This window comes from Paramormyrops kingsleyae, chromosome 7 (genome assembly GCF_048594095.1).
Source record: "Paramormyrops kingsleyae isolate MSU_618 chromosome 7, PKINGS_0.4, whole genome shotgun sequence".
Classification (NCBI taxonomy): domain Eukaryota; kingdom Metazoa; phylum Chordata; class Actinopteri; order Osteoglossiformes; family Mormyridae; genus Paramormyrops; species Paramormyrops kingsleyae.
This window is the reverse complement of record NC_132803.1, coordinates 12,632,483-12,650,036: the sequence shown is the minus strand read 5'-3', so window position 1 is coordinate 12,650,036 and position 17,554 is coordinate 12,632,483. Positions and strand designations below refer to the sequence as shown.

Here is a 17,554-nt window from a genome sequence, read left to right as displayed (position 1 = left end):
GCTAGCTGAGGATCCAACTGCACCGTCAAGACAAACGCAAGGTGACTCAGCTACGACTGGGCCGGACGTCAGCACAGCAATCGCGTTCAGCTCGCTCTGACAACTCGACCACGCTATGAGCCCAGTCAATGCAGAGTTTCACGACTTTTCGAAACATTTATACGAAACCAATAAACCCCAATAGGGACAATATTACCTACTCACTGCTATGCCGTGTATATCTATATTTATAATCAAGCTCTTTAGGCATGTGAAAATCATAATTATCAAACATGCAGTGCTGCTTCGTAACATGACCACAAGACTCACTCTGTGAACACTGCTACGCTTTAATCGAAAGGGGCGTGAACCCTCGCACAGAGACAGCCCTGTGAGTAACTCCACACAAGCCCAAAGGGGCCTCAGTGAAAAAAAACACCAAAGAAAAGAACACGCCGAGTGTGTTTGCCGGGCCAGCGGGCAGCGCCTCACACACTCCCCCCCCCCCCACCCCCACCCCCCCACCAAGCCTCGCCGCTGCTCCTGTTCGCAGATCACAGGCTGCGGACGCCTACAGCTGCCGGCGGAGCTGGCCGGGTCCACTCCTGCACCAGCTTTCAATTTGTAGAATTTGTGTATCTTTGTGCGGAAGATAAGCCCCACCCCCCCACACCCCAGCCCCCAGCCCCCTCTGATCAGGCCGCTGTCTGACATCTGTTTGAGAATGTTTGTCCAAAGCATAAGCACGCTTAGGGAAATATTGTGCTGCTTTTCTTTTACCTTTCTGCTGTTAGAATCCCAAATGAGCGGGATTCGGCCGAAGTGTCCAGCTCCGAGCTCCCCGTCGAGCTGGGAAATCAAAGCGCAGCTCGACATCGACCCCCCCGGCACGCTAAGGGGGGGGGTCCGCTAAGCTCCAGTCGCCTGTCTGCTTAGTCCACCTCTCCTTTCTTTTTTTTTAAATGGCATTTTTTTAATAATCACAAAAACACAGAAAAACATAACTCAACTCAAATGATTAGTCAGGAGTGACCCCTGGGGGTGGGTGGGGGGGTTAGCTTAGCCCAAGCGGCAGTGAAAGGAAGCCCCCCATTTTCAAAGTGTGGTCTGACAGTGTTACAAGACAGGCTCAGTGGAGTCCCCCCTCCCCAAAGGAGAGCTTTCCATCTCCGTATTCACTGGCAAGTGGTTTTTAAGACTGAGGTGCATTTACCCACTAACTGACTGCCCCCCCCATTCGGACCTGCTGTTGGGACCCCCCCCCCCCAGCCTGCCTGTCCCTCAACCTAGAACCTAACAGGGGGCTCGAGACAGCCCCCCCCCCCCGGCCATCACCACAACTGGCTCCTTCAAAAGCCCCCCTACCGCCGTCGGAGGGGGGGGGGGGGGGAGGGGGGCAGGGCAGGAGGAGAGGAGCACCGCATAAAGCTGAGGGCACAGGGAGATACAGCAACAGAGCACAACAAAAAGCCATGGGGGGTGGGGTGGGGTGGGGGTGGGGCGGGTAGGGGTGGGGGTGGGGCGGGTAGGGGTGGGGTGGCCGCAGTGGCCTGGGATTGGGGGGGGGGGGTGGGATTTCCGCTAAAACTAATCAATCAGAGGCCGATAAAGGGCTGCGCACAGGAGTGTTGACACAGGGTCAGCCTGTCCCCCGACCCCTGGCTTGGGTCCAGCGTCTCAGAAAGGCTCCGATAAACGAGAGTCCTGGCTAATTGTGCGGCCAGTGTCAGCACCTTCAATGCATTCCACTTTCTAATTCCTGTCCTTCGACCCCCCCCACCGCCCCCAACCCAGCCACCCTTTTTCTGCGAGCTCCCCCGGACAGGAGGGTACCGCCGCTGGTGGGGCCCCCCTGCACAGTGCAGCGCAGCAGCGCATCCTCCCCGCACATGGGCTGTCCGAGGTACACGCGCGCTCCAGCTGCCAGGGTCCCTCCCTCCCTGCCTGCCTGCCTCCCGTCACCGGGGACGGAGATGGCCATCGATCGGGAGAAAGGGACAGGCGCACCGAAGGTTCCCCGTGAACTGCCAAAAGCCAGAAACTCCCAAATGGAAGCATACAGGGACAGACGGACGGAGCCACAACGAACAGCCCTCCCATCGCTCCTGGACGTTCACACGGCAACGGGACCCAAGGAAAATCATGAAGAAAGAAGAGGCAGGAAACAGCAGCATCCTCCAGTGGCATTAAATGTGGTGTCGCTCTCTTCCTACGCGAGACGGACCCAGCAGACGGCAGAGCAGAAAAAAGAAGCAGATCCTGGTACTCACTGAAGACGCTTTGGCTGGCTCCTCTCCCCGTCCGTCCTCCTCAGTAGCAGCGTCCCTGCCTGCCTGCCTGCCTGCGTGCCTGGGTGTGCGAGTGTGTGCGCGTGTCGTCCGTGTGGAGGGGTACAGCTCCAGCACGCGGGCTCAGGGAGCACGGTCGCGGCACTCAGGCTGCCTGTGCTATTGCCAGTGGCTCGCTCCACTCTGGCTGAGGGAGAAACTAAAGCACTTTTAAACTCGCACAAGCCGCCCATGTGACCAGCCCAGCCTCAGCGAGGCAGTCAGGAATACATTAGCCAGCCAGCCTTGTCCACAGGGCGCCCCCTAGCTGCCATTTTGGGAACTGAATGCTGTGAGGAGAGACGAATGCAAAACATTCTTCACTGGGAGATACATGCACAGTAGGGTGGGGGGGGGGAGGGGACTGGAAATGATTTTTAATTTATTTTCAATTAGATTTCCTGTAGTCATTAAAAATGTCTTTCTTTAAATATTTAAGGAAACACAGTGTATTATAGCTTGATCATTTGCAGTTGAACATGCTGTTTCATTCCCAGGACGGGATCACACTGACTAATGCCATAATGCTCACCTCTCCCCCGCCATGCATGCCACACTGTTTTTATTTTTCATTCATTGTTGTTGTTGTTGTTGTTATTTTTCAAACCTGGGAAACTTCCGAAAGAAAATAAATAGTGACATTTGAAATATCACACAGATTAAATATGGCATTTAAAATCCCCGATACTTGGCTGCAGATAAAGACACTGGAGCTGTGAATGCAAGGCACACCCTCGCCCAGCGATGCCCGGCAACGAAAGAGCCCTCTGAGCATCTACAGCGACACGTCTGACCACACAGGGCGTGTCGCTGGAGCGGCTCTAATGCAGAACGCCACTCACAAGGACATTAAAGACCTCCATAAATGAGAAGAAAGGCACAGAGATACCTGACGCCCACCGCCTACCCACAATGCCCCGCTCCGCACTCTGTCCCCGCTCGGCTCACAGTTTAGTTTTGCTTTGTCCCTCCGCACCCCCACGCCCATGAAAGGGAGTCATCCTTGACACAGCTAGTGCACCCCCCCCCGACTTCTTTTCTGATATGCAAATTTGGTTTTTTTGTGTGTGTAAAACAATGTGGGGGTGAATACACGCTTGTGTGTGGCACATTTACAAATCAATTCTGATGTCCAGCCAAACCCTGCATTAAACATGAGGTCTCTGTGGGGGGAAAACTCATAGGAGAGACCCCCCCCCCCCACCACGTTAGCATGATGTCTGTCACTTTATCCGTAACACACTATGGTGCACGGGAGCGGCACAGAACACAGACGGATGGATGGATAGACACGCATGTGTGCGCACGAGGCCTGACTCTGTGTGCACGTCCGTGTAATACAGCCATTAAAATACAGGCATTAATATGAAAGGATCATCAGCCTCAGGCACTTTAACTGCACGTTCCGGCGGGAAAAGGCCAAGCTGCCCGCCTGCACCGGCGGTCATGAGCGAGGGACACAGACCGGCGACTAAACGCCAGCTGCCAGGGCTCCCGCGATGCCGTGCGAAGATGCCGTGCGAAGATGCTGTGCGAGGCCAAGGCTGAAGTGACCCGGGAAGGTGGGGGGCGGTGGAATGCTCCCCCCCGTGCCGAGTGGAGCGGAAAGGTCGCCTCGTCTCCGGGAGCGAGGCCCACCAGCCCCCCGGGACAGGAATGCATCTAACACCGCTATCCAGCGTCTGTGTAGCGTCCACAGAACAGTGACCGGGGGCCCGACCCCTCCCGACTCTGCCCGACGGCATTCCACACAAATAAAGGGATGACAGTCACATGGCAGCAGGGGGGCACCGACACGGATGGGGACGCGGTCACATGCTCGACCACAATGTCACCACCGTGAGGCAACGCTGCGGTGAGGCAGGAGAGGAAGGGCCCGGATCTGCAGGAGTGAGAAGCTGCTCACTTATGCATCAGAAACATGGAGAAGCCCTTTACTTTCCCCCAGTGGAGGTTTGAGGGCGTGTGGGGGGGAGGGGGCGCGGGTTGTGAAACCCCCAGTGCGTCCTCATGTGTACTCCTTGCCGGGTGGGGCCGGCCATATGCGGGGCTGCATCACACCCTTTGAAGGAGCGCTTTCGCATGAGATGCTCTCTGCGGGGACTCCCCCGGCACTCCCTTCCCTGCCCGGCAAAGCCACGTCACACCGCTGTGACTCGACTGTTTGCAATTTACCATCTGAAAGGCTGAGTGAGGCAGGCGCCTTCAAAAACATGCATCATCATCATTGTTAATATTATTATTAATGGAAGGAACATCATAGGAACCAGCTGTGCCAGTACCATCCATACCAGTTAAACGTTGTCACTGGCCACTCCCACCCAGTAAGCACTGGCTCCACCCACACCTTGTAGATGCCCCTCCCCTTCTAAAATGCCTGTCCAGTGACACCTCTCTCTAGCTGTTCCGGCTTCCCAACCTCTGAGTCCCACATCATAAGGTGACCTTTGACCCCTTAGGGGAAGCCGGCGGTGCGGTGCTTAAGGACCGGGATTTCGGGGCAGGCCACCACAGGTGCCCCTGGGGCAGCTCCCCTGACATCCTGCTGTCTCCACCCTGAGCTCCCAGCGCTGGAGCATCTTTCCAACAGCTGTTAAAACAGAAGCTCATCTCTCCATTAAAGGCTGCAGACTCACCTTCAAGATGACCAGCATTTAGTGGGCGGGTTTTAAAGCAGAGAATTGTACACTTTGTTTTTTAAACTTGTTAAATTACCCCTACCTCCACCCCCAACTGCCCTCCAGCCCCCAGCCAAATTTTTGCCTGTCAACAAGCCAGTTTCAAGAAGGAGGACTGTACCAATATCCTGGCCCTGCTGAATGTCCATTAACAGTATTCATAAAAATGTAGAGTTGGTTCAGTCCACAGCTCCCGCCGCGGTGCCCTTCAGACCAGCCACTAAGGGCATTCCTTGACTACACAAGGGCACCAAAGGGTAGAACTTGTAATAACAAAGTAGTGATACTCTGTCTTATTTCCCCTAGTGCTGCTATTTGTCATTTACATAACAAGTTGAGTTCAGGGCAAGCCTGCCTTCTGTTCAAATATCAACGTCTAAACCAAATACCCACGTATTTTCTCCACAGTACAAACGCATAATCATGTCTGTTTCTCCCCAACGCCGTGCGCATGCAAATCACCCCTCAGACTGGCTGAAAAATGTCTGAATTCCAGGTTTCTTAACTAGCGACAGAGTAACTATGGAAATTATTGTTTGTTCCTGTCCTGAAAAGCCACAATTACAGTTAGTTAAGAAACTTGAAGAGCACTTAAAGCACCGCAATGCTGTCGCCCGACTCGACGTTTTCTTCTTCTGCACACATTGAGTTACACCGATGTCTCGCACTGTCAAGTTGGGAGGTCCCACAGTTACTGGTGACGGCGATGGCCAGTTTAAACCAGCTCCAATGTCTCGTTGTCCATGAAGGATATCCGACCCCACAGACCAGGATGTCAGCCAATAATCATGCAGGTCACCCAAGTGCTATCATTCCCTGAGCTGCTCACAAACTACAAGCGGAAGGTCCCCACTACGCTCTTATCTTATTGCCATGTAAACTCTATCGGGCACATTTGGCAGATAAAAAATAAATGAATCTCTATGGTATTTGCTCATGTGATAGAAGCAAACTATAAATAAATGACAATCGCGTTTCCCTCTGTGCATCCACAGATCTGCATGGAAACTCGTGATATTTATAAAAATACATCCATCCTCAGCAACTGGTCTGTGCCAACAAGCCCCCTTCAGATGAAAGTGTAATCAAAATACCAGGCAAACGTTTTCATCTGCAGCCTGGAAACGGGATTGTCACAGAACGCAAACTTAGTAACACACGCCCCAGTTCCTCCAAAATCGCCCCCCCCCCCCAAAAAAAAATGTCCTTCAGGGTTGGCACATTCAGATGCCATTTTGACAGTGTGTCACAGAAACGGGTCAAGTCGATAAGACGATTTTTCATTTCCCAAACTGTGCTTGGTGAGTCTAGTGCACCATTCAGCACGATGACAGACTGTTATTTATGCAAACATCTCGAGCGGCATGCCCATCTAGTACACCCTCTTGCGTATTGAGTGCTGGTGTCATTAACGCAGCACAACTTCACGAAGTGCTACAGACCAGAGGAGGTCATTCAGCCCTCCATATTTTTCTTTGGATATTTAATAACTATAACTAAACATGCATACGATTAACTTATGAAGAATAAATGTGCGTAGAAGGAGATCCAGTGCAGGCTTGAAATAACTAATCCGAAGTTTACACTTGCACTAAACTCCTTAAAAACTCTTTTAATGCTGAAAAAGCCCGGTTCCCTATTGGCTGTCACTGGTGACCTTGTGTGATTGCCTCCGTAGTTGTCAGAGTTGTTTATACCTGTCTGTGCGCTTCCCAAGGTGCAGTCGATCGAGCCTCGCCAGTCGCCTTGGTCAGTCACCAAAGGAGCTGCATTTCTACCAACTTACTGTTGTACTGGATCCTTTTAAGGTGCCCAGAGCCTCGAGCAGCACAAAGAGCTGGAAGCGAAGCCCTTTGCGAGCTCGGGTTTAATTTCTCAGTGCTCACAGACTGATCCCTCCATTTTTACACTGCTTTGTACTGCAGCATCCATGTAGGGGCACAGACCTTGTGATCTCCCGAGGTCTGCATCTCACTTTCCACATAGCTTTGAAATTCTCTTTTAGCTCAAAGTCTCCCCAGCTCTATATTTACCCCACCTGCCAGCCGCATGCCATGTTCATCTCACCTGCGTGTTTAATGCTAAATTATTAACATTCCTTCCATTTTTGTCAGCAAATTATTTAATTGGAAAGCATGAATAATTTGCATTAAATATGAATTTTTTGCACTGCAACCCTCAACAGAAATTACAGTGGCATCCAGTCTACCCCAATTCTGTGCTGCCTGGACAGCCACCGGAGCCCCCCGCCCCAGCCCCCGCCCGGCGGTGACGTCCAGTATAAGCAACTGAAATGATTGATGGACAAATAAAATAAGAACAACAATGACAAAAGCGAGAGACTGACCAACAGCACAATGCATCAACTTCCTGTAAACAATGACCTTCACACAGGAAACTATTGACAGTAACTCTCTATAGGGCACTTTCCTTGAGGAAAAACGCTAAATACAATTTTACAGATTGATTGCAGGTCCTTAAAAAATGAAAAAAAATAAAACTTCCACAGTGCACACAACCCCTATGTGGAAAAAAGCAACGACACATGGAAAAAATATGAAGGTTTACGAGTCATCCATCACTATCAGATTCTCTTACTGAGAATGAAACATCAGAGGTGTCCGAGGGCATTTCCTCGTCCCTGACGTCTCATGCTGTCGGACATCCCTGCATGGTCGCCAACAACAGACACCCTGTACAACAAAAACATTTTTCTCCACATTGAAATTCAATGTTGACTGCTGCTTAATTCATAACAGTTTTTTTGGCAATTTATTCCATTTGTTGCAGCCGCGTCCAACTGTTTCTGTAACCTACTCCAGGACATTAAGGAATCCTTTATGACAAATAGGATTTTAGCCTAAATCTGCAGAGACTCGCCCTGGCCTTCAGTAAATATAAATAAAGCTAAGGGAGTTCTTCCTTACTGTCCCGTAGTCGACCAAAGTGTGTTTAAATAGGCTGTCGTCGGAGAGAGGTCACACACCGAACAGGAAGTGACGCGGGTGGAGCCAGTGAGAGGCTTGGTGACTTCATGACCATCTCCACCGACATTTCATTCACCCCTTAACAGTCAGAGGCAAGTAGAATTTGGGGCACTGGGCTATCAGGCCCACTAGCGAGGACCTCTGTCACGCGGGGTGATAACAGGGGAGTCACCACGACAGAGGAGTGACATAGTTCATGCAGTTCATTGCTCTTCTCCTGCTGCCCTGGGACGAATGCAAGGGGGCGCCCTCTGGGGGTCACTCTGGGTAGAGGTGGGTGGTGCGCGTCTAGCATCAGGGTTTGATTGTGCACGAGAAAAGAAAGAATAAGAAGAAGATGTTTTCATTCACTTAATCATTTTTATTTTCAAAGAGTCGACCCCACTGCTGCAGAACCAACCCTACGCACCCCCCGCCCCCACCCGCCCGGTGACATAGCCTGAAACCTGACGCTGCCCAAATCCTGTAGCCAATCAGATCACCTCGCCACAACCCCGGGCACCACACAACCATGGACAGACCTTCATTTCCAAAGCTGCGAGACCACGGCCTGCTCCAATCCCCGTCCCCGCCAGAGACCAGGCCATTGGTCAGAAATATGTTTATGATTAATAGAAAAAGATCAGATTGGAGAAAAAGAGAGAGAATGCATCCCATCTTCAGGTTAGAACCTGTGGGACGTTGGCATGACTATCCCAAACACCTGCGGTGGTCGCTTAGGCCGTTAGTGTTTCTCCCATGCTGAAGTGACAGACAGGCAGCGTCTTTTTCCTTCAGAGCGATTAGGTTGAACCCGACTCCATTTCCTCATGAATTGGGGGTTGCAGGGGGGACTTCAAACACGAAGGCGCCCAGAATTCAGAAAACACAGGAAACCCAGAGCTAACCACAGCACTGGGGCTTCACACATACTGTACAATGAGAGCAGTGTGGGGGCTGTGGTGCGCTCAGAAACACATGTCTGAAAGCATTTCAGCCTCGCTGCAAGATAAAACGGCCAGTGGCCTCGGTGGTGCACCGAGAGCGGGCCGGGCGCTCGCAAACGGGCGGCCTCGCGGCTCACGGCGGCCTCAGCCCGGCCTCAGCTAGCACTTTCCATTAGCGGGTAGCATATCCATCCACCCATCCCAGCCATATGAATCTAATCTTTGTTTTCTTTGACATGCATTTGACTAATGAAAGTCAATATTTTGGTTACGCGTACTTGTGTGTAGATGAGAGGTTTTCAAAGTGCCCTTTAAATCCCATGTGTTTGAAGATTACTGTCCTTATTTATTTTTTTGTTCCTGCACATGTGTTTCTTCCCCTCCTCTAATGGCAAATCTGATTTACACTTACATCAATTCCAAAGCGCCAGCTGGCATGGCCTGACTTGGCATGACGTTGCCGTTGCGTTGTGGGAACGTTGTCACCTTGCTACAAAGTCACACCAATGCTATGGGTATTAGAGGGGATTAAATTCACTTGAGGGAATCTTTAACACGGGATCAGTGAAATCCACAAAGGGTCCGGAGAACCTGGGGAGGATCAGGTATCACAGGAGTATCCAAAGCAGCCCCCAGAATAATCACTTTACACAAAAGGAAACTCTGCCTTCTTCTCCAAAGCACGAACACTACTGGAAGCAGCTGCTCCCAACATCGCAGCCCACAAATGAAATCTAGACAGCACCCGGCTAGAAAGCTCGACTGAGATCAAATTAAATATTAGACTAAAGCTGTAAGCTTCAGAATAGGAATGTGTTGTGGCCCTAATAAATGGCGAGAAATCAAAAGCTCACCACAGAGAACAACGTTCAGCATAAGCTCAGCCGTGAAATTGACATCAGCGAAAGGACTCGTCCTCTCACTGTGATCTCCTGAAGGGCTCTTCAGTGTGGTCGAGAGAACAGACGGACCAACCAATCAGATGCGCGGCACAGAGGGCGTATTGTACATGTGCATAGGGAGGTCACGGAAAGGCCGGCCCACAGCTTGGGAGCAATGGGACATTTCGGGTCTGCCTGGGGCACCGCGGACGCCGGTGCCGCGCAGATTCGCTCGGGCTGCGCCCGGGAGAGAAACGTGATTGGCTGCGAACACGGATGCATGCGGGCGTTTACGTGGAGAGCGGGAATGACATCACAGGAGTCTTTTTCAGACAGGGCTATTGTGAAGCGTGCTCACAGCTGTGAATGAGTGTTTCTATGCACTCTGTACAAGAACGCGTAATGTAACTGCAGCGTACAATTATGGTAGAAAAAGTACAGATGGTCCGATTACAATCTGCAGATTTCTTTTATTCTGCGATGAACACATCCTCTTTGATGAATGCGTGATAAATACTGATGAAACGGTGTTTCAGCAGCTCTTCAGAGCACTGACATGCGGTTGGAATCTCGAGATTTCTCCTCTACATCTACTCCACAACTTCCACCGAGTCACAGCTGCTCGATAGACTGGAAAGCCAGGCAAAGAGAAAGAATTTGTTTCTGTTGAAAAGCCGATGTGAGAACACATGTGATCACGCTTTCTTTCATGGGGAGGGCAGGGGGGAGTCATTCTAATGCTTTTCTGTAAGAAAAGAAACATCTCAGTCAGGTAATATACCAAACAAGCGTAACATGCCATTAGAAAAACTTACAACGTAAAACAATGCAGACATGCCACAGAAGATTATTATACAAATGGTCTTAAGCAATATTTTTGGGAGGATTCCCATAGAATCTGTGTGGCTGATCCAGAGTGATGGATGGATTTCATTACCTAGAGAAAAGACTGTCTACTCTGTATTCACACAAGAGCATGTTGCTCTGCAGATTGCAGAAGGACACACACCAGCACAGACAGGCAGGCATATATGCACGCACTCACTCACGCACACTTACACACACACACACACACACACACTCACAGACACACACATGCACGCGCTACAGAGCGGCTTGTGCGCCCGAAAGCGCCGCAGGCCAGCTTCGGGAGTGGCTGCTGTCGCCGATGACCTTTCGATCAGACCGAAATCTTGTCACTTTTTCCGAAATTGAGTCCTGCGTATTAAAAGCAGAGCGGGGATGACCGGTGTGAAGAACACCTTTTAAATGAAACCACAAGCACTGTTAAAACTAACCAAAGTGAATACAGATGGCCTTTAATGAGAGGGAATGTGTCAAGTGAGGCCAGCTTGTCTGGAGAACAGCGAGGAACTGGCAATATTTGTACAACTCTGGGGGTTAATTCTATCCATTATCAAAAGGCTTTAGTGAGAGAGGTACCCAGCAGGATGCTCATTGCGTACTCTCACAGTTTCTCTGTCTGCATGTCTGTCTCTCTCCGGCCAACTGTCTGTCTTTCCCTCAATCTCTCTCTGCCTGCCTGCCTGTCTCTCTCCTAGTCTCTCTCTCCCTATCTGTCTGCCTACATCTCTCCCCGATCTGTATTTCCCCCAGTCTTTCTCTCCCTACCTGCCTGTCTCTCTCCCAGTCTTTCTCTCCCTACCTGCCTGTCTCTCTCCCAGTCTTTCTCTCCCTACCTGCCTGTCTCTCTCCCAGTCTCTCTCTCCCTATCTGCCTGTCTCTCTCCCAGTCTTTCTCTCCCTACCTGCCTGTCTCTCTCCCAGTCTTTCTCTCCCTACGTGCCTGTCTACCTCTATTTCATATCTACATATAGCTCGATCGAACATAAAGTAGAATGGGATTAGTTCAGAAACACCCTGTGATAACTGCTGCACTTCTTTAGGCACATGGAAAGCCATGGTAACTTACCTCCCATGTTCACGGTTACACCAATGACCCTGCTGAAGAGGCACTGCTATCTCTGCATGACTGAAGCATGGTCAGCGGCTTATTTCAGCTGCATGACCTCTGACATACCACCATGGCCACATTCTCTGGCCACGACCTGGGTCTCTCGTGACTCTGGCTCTTGCAAGAGTATAAAATCCTCTGGAGCAGCATCAGCACTGACCAGGGAAAGCGGCGTCCTCTGGTCTGGACAAGCTCAGACAGTGCTGATGGATCAGACCTCTGAATTTGCCGGACATCTGGTGCGCCTTCAGTGGGAGATGCTTTGATTGTGCCTTGCGAGGGTGTCCACACATGGACTGTATTTACAGTAAATTTGTCTTGTCGGTTTGATCTGTCACACCAGGAAATCTACTTCAGAGAACAAAGAAGCCAATTTATCAATTACACCTGATTTTGTACTGGACGGGTCACACTGATAAGGTCCACATTGCGGGAAGTCAGTTACTCACTTCTCTGATAGTGCCCTGTCACCTCTGGGCAATGACTCACACGGAAAGGGCAAAAGGGCAACTTACACAAGGGTTTTCAGATTTTTCAAGCCTGGTGTAAAATCTGGAAGTGCTACTTTTGTTTTTACTGCTGGGGACACAACATGCTGCTCATTCCCCTTATTTCAGAGGGTCAAACTCCTCCGAAACACTAAACTGCAGCGCTAGACAGCGCAAGATCCCTGCCTATTGCTTATGGCTCCCACATGCCTGTGAAACAAAGCTTAAAAGATTATCATGGCCAGTCACCATCGCCCAGTCTGATGTCGTCTGGCTGCCTATCTGCTGAAGAAAATCCAAAGCACTTTGCTCAAGGGTATAACAGCAATTCCCTTTCTGATCTGCTCTGCAGCTGGATCCTTTAGTGTTCTTAAAGCAGGTGTAGATTTGCATTGTGAGGAGACTCCTCCCAGCCTGCCTCCCCAGGCAGACACACATCAGTGACCTGAAATACGGCCCCCACACCCCCCACCGCAATGTAAGAGCTCGAAATACCTAGAGAGCACACACCGCATCTATACGCGAGTATATATCACAGCCTATGACTAAGTATCCCCTGCTGAGTCTGTATTATTAATAGAGATTCTATTTTTCCAGTTTTATATGGCAGGTATATAGGGCTGTATTTAGTCTACCTTAAATAGCTCCATATGATTTAAACTCAGTCTGTTTTGGTTTCTGCTGTTTTTGATGAATGTGTGAGGCTTTCAAGCGCCCGCCTCCCCGCCCCCCCCCCCCCCCCCCCAACTCTGCCTCTTCTCATCTTACTCCTAATGCGTCGTTTCGCCGGTGTCACTTCCTCCGCCGTTCAGGTGAGATTTGCGAGCACTCCCGGAAATGCCAGGCGCCCTCCGACGGCTTAAATCATCCGGTGCGCTCCGCCTTCCTTTCCTGCGTTCCAGCCGGCAGGAAGTCCGGAGGCAGGAGAGGGACCCGCTCGGGGTCTCACAGGCGGCTGAGGCTGCGCAGGGGGGGCCGGGCAGCAACCATCTCCTTCCCTCACTCTCTTCTTTGTATCATTCAAGAAAACTTCCACGTGATCTCAGAAAAACATACGGCAGTGCCACGTGGCGAAGCTGAACATGCCAAGCCTCGCCCAACGTCGTGCGGAAGGCGAGCTGATGGGTTCGGATGGGAGGGGGGCAATATGGGTTTGCTGTCAATGTCCTAGGCCTTAGGTATGAAGATAAACGTGTGACGTGCTGTTTGCTAAGTATGCAAGATGCGTGGGCTTGTTCTCCGACACGTACTCTGGGCTTAGTCGGAAATGGCTGGGTCGCAGGGAGGCCAAGCAGACTGATACACAGAAACAACAGGAAACCTGTGGTTACATCATGAGTCAGTTGAGACAAGAGTAACTGACTGAGGCTGGGAGAGGTAAAGAAGTGACACGAAGAGGGGCCAGACTTAAGTGGAAGATGTTTGTTGCAAAAGAGGATGCTATGCTATAGATTAATAACTGCAATATGACAAGCTATGTTAATGCACAAGATTTTGTAAGCATAAAGGACATATCAGCTTAAGATAACAGTAGTAGCAATGATATTTAGCTATCGGGAAGATATTGGATGGTGGGTGGGTTTGTGACGACCCATGAGCAAGGAAGCATAAGGTGGTCAGGCAGTGCAGGGTGTGCTAAGATGAGACAGATATGCAGAAGTGGGGTTATGGTCACAGTTATGGGATTGGGTAACTAAGGGGGTAACCAAGGCAACTAAGAGTAATGATGTGCCATTTGATGTAGCAACCAATCATCATTGACTCTAGGAGTATTACCCAATCATAGTTAATAAGCTTTCTGACAGGTGAAATGCTTTTCACAGAAGCAGCCAATCATAATATCGATATGCTTTTTAGGGAAGCTTGAAAAAGGTATATAAGCTGATGTGTATCTTTGATTAGTGGGTCACTTTTGCTTCTTTCCTGCCTATTAGAGAAACGTTACCTTACAAAGTCTCAACTTGAATTGTTACAAGGGTCTGTCAACTACAAATATTGGTAGTGATTTTGTTATCTTCCACAGTTGCTCTTTTCAACGACCCTTATCATGTGCTTTAAACTCCCCATGTTATGATAAAAGTGCTCACTATATTCCCTTAATGTCAGTTTCTGATGATCAGTTTCTGATCTCGCCGCATACCAATGCACAGTACTCTACAACCCAACTGCTAGACAAGCAGACCCTTCATCTGCGCAATTCTGCACATCGTCCTCCCAGATCCTCCGTAGCCCGGACTTTGGCTTAAACATCAAAGCGATCCAACTCGGCAAACGTCTCTGGGTTGGAAACTCGCTCAGCTCAGGATTTATGAGAGACCCCCATGCTTTAAGGAACAGATTAGGTCTGTGTATCTCCCGAAACTAAACCCTGCCAGCTATCTTTATCCTCATGGCCGTCACACCTAGGGGGGGTCAGTTGTATTTGTACCACGCCATAACCTTTACACCTAATATAAACATCTCCTAACCTGCATCTTTGGGTCCACACTGAAGCAGGTAGCATTCTACATCAAAGGGTGGCAAACTTGTAAGATGGTAAGGATGTGGAGTGACTTGGCGGGTGAGCAGCTGTCCAGAACAGGTGTCTCTTTCGGGACATGCAGGTCACCACTGAGGGAGAAAGCTGTGGCACACCGAGACAGCACAGCACAGCACAGCACAGCACAGCACAGCAGAGCAATCACCTAATCCCGTGAGTCAGAACAGAGGGTTATCCTGAAGCAGTACAAAGCTCTGCAACTGTGCCAGGGCATATGCACAGACGTGATTCTGAATGTGACATTTCTTTGTTGGGAACTTGTTGCTCACATCAGCCGTTTGTCCTTTACCTTTGAAGGCGGCAGATGTCTTGAAAACATCCTTAGGATTTTGTTCCCCATGTTGCAGTGCAGCTGAGAGGTACTAGGACTGCAGCCTCTCTGAAGCTATTTTCTTCTGAGTGAAGTGCGCCTCACCCTGGGATTCACTAACAAGCTCTTGTGTCCTTCATGTCCAAATGGCACCTATTCCTCGACCCAGGAGATTCCCCCTAAAAGCAGAGAGAGGGGCCCATTGTCAGCATGCAGACTGATAAGTACTGACGTTCCCTTCTGATTGGCTGGAGAGCCCCTTCCCCGACTGTCCACACTGGTTCTCCAAATGAGGCCCCTTCCAGAGATCTGCAGGGCCCGAACAGCGGGGAATGGCATCCTCGGTTCCCTGTGCCTTTGTGCCAGCTGGCCGGCTGATCCACAGCCCTCCATTACTGCCTTATCTGCTCTAGGAAGCTGAAATGTGACAAGGCATTTGGTGCATTCTGCCCTGCATGGGGCTCTTTGTCAGGGACGCCCGAGTCTCTGGTAGCTTGTTACCGGATGTCCAGTACTTTCCTCCTAAGGGTGGGCAGCCCTGTATTAACCATTCAGCCTCTCAAAAGCCAAAGCCGAAGTCGTCTTCATTAGATCAAAGCAGTTCTGAGAATAACCTCCATCTTATGACCTGATACCCTAATAAGGAGCAATTTATGCAAAACATAAATATATAGCAATTTGCTGTGTGAATAAACCATTTGATGGAGAAGTTTTGTCAAGAGCAGACCTTATTAATCCTTCCAATTAAATTATTTTCACTGCAGCTTACATAAAAAAAAAAGATAAATGCTTAAACAAACTAAGTCATTTCAGTTTTGGAAAAGCTCATATTTCTAATCCCACATAGGCCATAAATGGCAGTATTCCAAAAACAAAATTAGTTTTAATTTTCTCATTGTCGGAAAATGGGAAAGTGAATTCCGTACCGTTTCTGGTTTATGCATGTTTTAATTTTCGTGCATGTTTTGAAGTCTGAAAATTCACTGTGGTTTCATCTGAAAACAAGGAATCCTGGGAGGAAACAGCACACATTTGCATGCCTCGCATTTGGGTTTGGTGCTGGGACACACATCTGCATGCCTGGAATTTGGATTTGGTGTTGGGACACACATCTGCATGCCTCTCATTTGGTTTTGGTGTTGGGACACACATCTGCATGCCTGGCATTTGGGTTTGGTGTTGGGACACACATCTGCATGCCTGGCATTTGGGTTTGGTGCTGGGACACACATCTGCATGCCTGGAATTTGGATTTGGTGTTGGGACACACATCTGCATGCCTCTCATTTGGTTTTGGTGTTGGGACACACATCTGCATGCCTGGCATTTGGTTTTGGTGTTGGGACACACATCTGCATGCCTGGCATTTGGGTTTGGTGTTGGGACACACATCTGCATGCCTGGCATTTGGGTTTGGTGTTGGGACACACATCTGCATGCCTGACATTTGGCTTTGGTGTTCGGACACACATCTGCATGCCTGGCATTTGGCTTTTGTGTTCGGACACACATCTGCATGCCTGGCATTTGGCTTTGGTGTTCGGACACACATCTGCATGCCTGGCATTTGGGTTTGGTGTTGGGACACACATCTGCATGCCTGGCATTTGGGTTTGGTGTTGGGACACACATCTGCATGCCTGGCATTTGGGTTTGGTGTTGGGACACACATCTGCATGCCTGGCATTTGGCTTTGGTGTTGGGACACACATCTGCATGCCTGGCATTTGGCTTTGGTGTTCGGACACACATCTGCATGCCTCTCATTTGGCTTTGGTGTTGGGACACACATCTGCATGCCTCTCATTTGGCTTTGGTGTTGGGACACACATCTGCATGCCTAGCATTTGGGTTTGGTGTTGGGACACACATCTGCATGCCTGGCATTTGGGTTTGGTGTTGGGACACACATCTGCATGCCTGGCATTTGGGTTTGGTGTTCAGACAGCTACTTTTAGAGCCCAGAGCTAACATGGTCATGCTCAGTGTCAGGTTAAAGTCACCCAGTAAAATACCTCTCTCTAAATTTTTTTCTTTCTTTTTTTTTAAAGGGAGGTTTAAGAATCAGTCATTATAGTCTTTATTGTCCCATCAGCTAAAGTAACAAAGTATCCCATCACCTTGGGGCATGACCTTACTCCAAACTTGCACAAACTTTATAAATCAAAGACTCATTCCATGGCTACCTGCCTCGGTTTAAAGATGGTTCCCTGCTGGCTGAGTCGGTAACCAGCTCCACATGTAGGGAGGGATTCTGACTTCCCTTCATCTAACCGGTGAGCTCTAAACGGGCACCTCAGACGGCTGCACGTGGGGGCGTTGAGGGCTGCCTTCTCGCCGGCAGGAATGTAACACTGCCCATGACCCGGCACATCTGTCCGTCCCCGTTAAGCAGAGCCGGTGCCTTATGTCACCCTCCTCCCCGCTCCATCCCACGCCGACCCGCACAACGCCGGAGCTGCTGC

At 50.0% G+C, this 17,554-nt stretch overlaps 1 protein-coding gene across 2 annotated transcripts in view; it reads right to left on the bottom strand.

Moving 5' to 3' along the window:
* Positions 1-2,506, bottom strand: part of cntfr (ciliary neurotrophic factor receptor) — a 108,447-nt gene extending 105,941 nt beyond the window's left edge. The window contains exon 1 of one of the 2 annotated variants that reach the window (XM_072714307.1): positions 2,250-2,506. The gene's annotated coding sequence lies outside the window, so the exon portion shown is untranslated. The remainder of the gene's footprint in view (positions 1-2,249) is intronic. The other variant, XM_023808665.2, reaches the window with a different exon arrangement.
* Between the last annotated feature and the right edge of the window lie 15,048 nt (positions 2,507-17,554).